At 38.0% G+C, this 4,440-nt stretch overlaps 1 protein-coding gene across 1 annotated transcript in view; it reads left to right on the top strand.

The window, feature by feature from the left end:
- LOC117182623 overlaps positions 1-4,440 on the top strand; it is a 235,821-nt gene that overhangs the window by 106,290 nt on the left and 125,091 nt on the right. The gene's annotated exons all lie outside the window — the stretch shown is intronic.

Raw genomic sequence — 4,440 nt, forward strand, 5'->3', positions numbered from 1 at the left:
AACGCCCGGATTAATAAAGCACAAGAGAAAAACTTTCGTGAACAGCTCCTCGATAAGACGATGCACGGTATCTTCCACAGAAATGTGAAGGATCCGTCAATGATGTGTGAGATAACATTTGCTTTCCTTAAATCGCCCAGATTGAAGTCTGGTACGGAGGGATTCATTTCGGCATGCCAAGACGGGGTCATTTCTACCTTACCATACCATCGCCACATTTTAAGGCAAGACATTCCCGTTGATGGCTGCAGGACGTGCCATGCACACCCCGAGCATTTAGCTCACATTCTATCTAGTTGTTCAAATCATGCGGGAACGACCTACAACTACAGACACAATGCGGCACTAAGAGTCCTTTATTATCATCTCTGTCACTCTTACGGCATTAACCTTAATATCGCTCCTCTAAATGCTCCTTGGGAAATCGAATCAATTGTCGAGAATGGGAAGTGCCGCATATACTGGAACTTTATATTCTCGACAAATGTTTCTGTTGTACGCTCGAGGCCAGACAGGGTTCTTCTTGACTTCGAAAAGCGAACCATGTTCGTTATCGAATTTTCTGCACCAGCTGACAAAAACATCAAAGTGAAGGAGAATGAAAAGAGAGGTACACAGTAAAAAAAAAGGTTCAATTTTGTTGCAGAGCATTTTGCTCTAGAGATCATTTGACTCTCGAGATATTAATGATTTTCCATTCGGATTAATTTGATCTCATTTTTTGGTTCATTTGTCAGACTAAACAAAATGGCCGCAAATTCTTGGCGCCGGTGTCATAACGACATGACCTAAAAATGGTGTCTAACCGCACGCAAGTGACAAATACACTTAACAGGTGATATTTTCTAATATCAGATTTCGTTAGTTTTTAACTTTTCAAGTACACTGCATGGTCAGAAACCATAAAAAGCTTGAATATGAGCTAAAGTATTGTGAGAATGTCAGCCATCTATAGGTTTAACATCATATATGATCCCGAATCAGATCATTATGATCTCAAAAGTCGATAATTCACTTCGGCCGATCAGAATGTTCTTGAATTCCGTATCTTTTTTGTTGCATATCAAAATGACATTGATTTCGGTATCATTTGGAACACTTTTTTTTACTGTGTATAGAGACCTTATAAGGGAGTTGCAACGATTGTACCCGGAATATTATGTTAAACTAATCGTCCTTATCATTGGCGCTCTTGGAGGTAACAAGCTTTCACTCGTTAATAGTCTCAAAAGCATCCCTGCGTGTCAACAATATGCTAAAACACTTGCGGGAATAATGCAGAAGGCGGTAGTCCTTGGATCACTCCGTGTTCTCAGGGTGCACGAAAATTTTGCCGGATCGTCGTATTGATTCCGTTACAGATTGTAACCACCTATCTCACGGTCGTGAGACGTGGTTGTGGCTGAAATTTTACCACGATTTAGCTGGGAGCGGGTGCAATTTTCCAGATTAGCACCCGCTCCCGGCGAAATCCTGCGGTTGTCCTTATGACAAATTTTTAATTATATACCAGTCATGTATGTGTTTGTGTATTCACTGGTATCACTTCATTGAAAATTTCGCTCTAACGTGGAATAATCGACATTTCGAAATCTAAAGCACTTTAGAGTGAGAGAGGAGGAAGATTCTTTAAAGATTTACGATAACGATATATAGGAAATGAAGATATCGATATCAAATATCGATTTATCAGTTCAAAAATATTATTTGAAAACTTATCAACTTTATATTTCAGTAAAAAGACATAGAGACACTTCAGCAGTATTTCTACCATATTTCCTGCAATATTGCAGATATTGCAGGAAATATGGTAGAAATATTGAAGGAATATGCGGTGTTACTAGGGTTCCCATACTTGAATATTGATATTGCATCACTAGCTAGGGCATCTGCTAATTATTGATCTTCACACGTATTGCAAGTTACACACTCAAAAAAATTCCAATTAAACGAATCAGAATCTGGTTAGTTCAATTAGGATACAGTATTAAGGATGCCCTTACCATACATTCTAGTTAAAAGTATCAGAAATTTCTGGTTGACAATTTTCTGGTTAATGTTCCCAGAAATTCGGGTAAATTTAATCAGAATTTCTGATAATGTTAACCAGAAATTTTTACTAGACAGTTTTCTGGTAGATTCAGAATACAACGTTCTGGAGAACATAGCCAGATATTCTGCTAAACTTAAACATATGTTATGTTAAGCTCACCAGATACTCTGGTAGACATCTATTTTCGACTATTGAATTTCGATACTCTTCTATCTTTATGGACTTTTTCTAACCTCCTCTAAAACTGTATGGACCACATGTTACATTTTTGTAAATAAATAAATCTAACAAAAATTTCCAACAATAGAGTGCAGCAACTATGTTCCGCCCCTAGCGGACCGAATGGAGCCTCTAAAAAGTACACGTAAGGTCCCCATTGGGTCCTCATTTGGTTTCTTTTTGAAAAACTAAAAAAAAACAGTAAGATCAACTTCTAAACTGTTGAAATTCGGATTCTACGTTAAATTTTCTATTAAAAACTCACGGAGTAATCGCAATACTTTTTTTTGCAGCGTTAAGAATTGTTAAAATGTCATTAGCTTGTGCTGAAGGTGACTTCAAGAGCATCCATAATAGCTCAAGTAGTATGTAGCGCGCGAAGTATAACAATAAAATTCTCTCTCACTTGCATCGTAGCGTTGTTGTCTGAGGTTTCCACTGCGTGGCGCTAGCATCCAGACAAAATTCTTAAAGTTACCGACGGAACGCTTGTTAACTGTTACTAAAAGAAGATGCACTTGAAGCCACCTTCGGCCGATGTAAATGGCAGGTATTTTATTTTTTTAAAGTTTTTAACGCTGCAAGAAAAAGTATTGGGATTACCCCGTGACTTTCTAATGCAAATTTTAAGATAGAATCCGAATTTCAACAATTTAAAAGTTGAACTTGCTGTTTTTTTTTTAGTTTCTTAAGAAGGAGCCGAAGGGGGACTCAGTGGTGTCTTTAAGGATGAAGAAAGAATGGTGAGGTTGATGAAGAAAATGAAAAAATTTTACGAAAGTCCTGCTTGAAACCGTTCGGAAAATCATGGATAAATTCTCAGTCTATCTCTCATTTGCATGGCATCTGATAGCTGCTCTCAGCGGACGGTGAAGGCGTTCAACTAAATCATTTGATGCTGGGTGATATGCCTTTGTCGAAAGATGCCTTGTTTCGATAATAGTGTGGTCTTGATTCCAGGCTGTGAGAGTTATTAGTTTTAGTGAGTTGAAAACGGCTTGACGAAACGGCTGGGTGACAAGAGGCCTCTCTACGCTCTCGGAACATCACTGTACAGAGTGACGTTTGCCTCTGGAACGTGGACTTTCTTGAGCTGCAATCCAGTTCCAGTTTGAGAATATCTCTGCAATTCCTCATTATGAGTCTGGGATTCTGCGAGAGACGAGAAGTGGATCGCGGTTGCAACTTCCTCGATCCGAGAAAGAGCATTTGCGATGGCGTTTTTACCGCATGAAATATGACGAATATCAGTACGGAACTGATCGATGAAGTCAAGTTGTCAAAATTATCCAGGATCATATGTGGTAGACTTCTGTTGAAAGGCGAATGTGAGAGGTATATTTTATTGCATTATTCTAATTGCATAATGTGAAAATCATAAAGTCTCGCACCTCGACCATGTTTCCAAAAAATGTTTCGTCTTGGCACAGTCAGTAACTCCCTACTCTAAGCGCCGTATTTTCTCTGCGCAGGACTTGTTTCTTGGATAGAAATGTAAATGGTTCCATTTGCCTTCTACATGTTGCTGCAGTGTTGCGCCGATTGCAGAATCTGATGCGTCTGTAAAATTGCCAATGGTGCCTCTGGTGCAGGCTGAACTACCCGGAGAATATTTGTGTGTTAAATTTTACATAACTTAGTTCGGCAAACGGATGACATTACGGCATTTTATTAAGATTTCACATTCAGTCATGTAAAATGAAATAGGGTAATATTTGATATGAAAATATCAATTATTAATATAAATTTATTAAAAATTAATTCGCCATTCAGCAAGAAATAATACAACTAGATCATAAGGATTCCCTGACAGGTAAAATGAGATGTCGATTACGTACTAGTTAGGTAAAATGATTCGAATTGTTAGTTGAATTAGGTCACAATATTCTCACCAATAATGAGTTCATAAATATTATGACGGCATGCAAAGTACAGCAAGTTCCTTCAAATCAATTTTTCTACAAGATGGCATGCACCTACAGCTGATCCAGTCTTCGGAGCTATTGTTCATGAAACCCTAGTTGAATACTATCAATAAATTTCTTGCGATGAGCTAAACGTTTACGTATAGATCGAATTCATTTAAAATCAGGCAGGTTCTACACTTGAAATTACAAAATCTCTCGCAGACGAAATATGATGTTTTTTAGAGGCAATTAAGCGATACG

This window comes from Belonocnema kinseyi, chromosome 2 (genome assembly GCF_010883055.1).
Source record: "Belonocnema kinseyi isolate 2016_QV_RU_SX_M_011 chromosome 2, B_treatae_v1, whole genome shotgun sequence".
Classification (NCBI taxonomy): Eukaryota; Metazoa; Arthropoda; class Insecta; order Hymenoptera; family Cynipidae; genus Belonocnema; species Belonocnema kinseyi.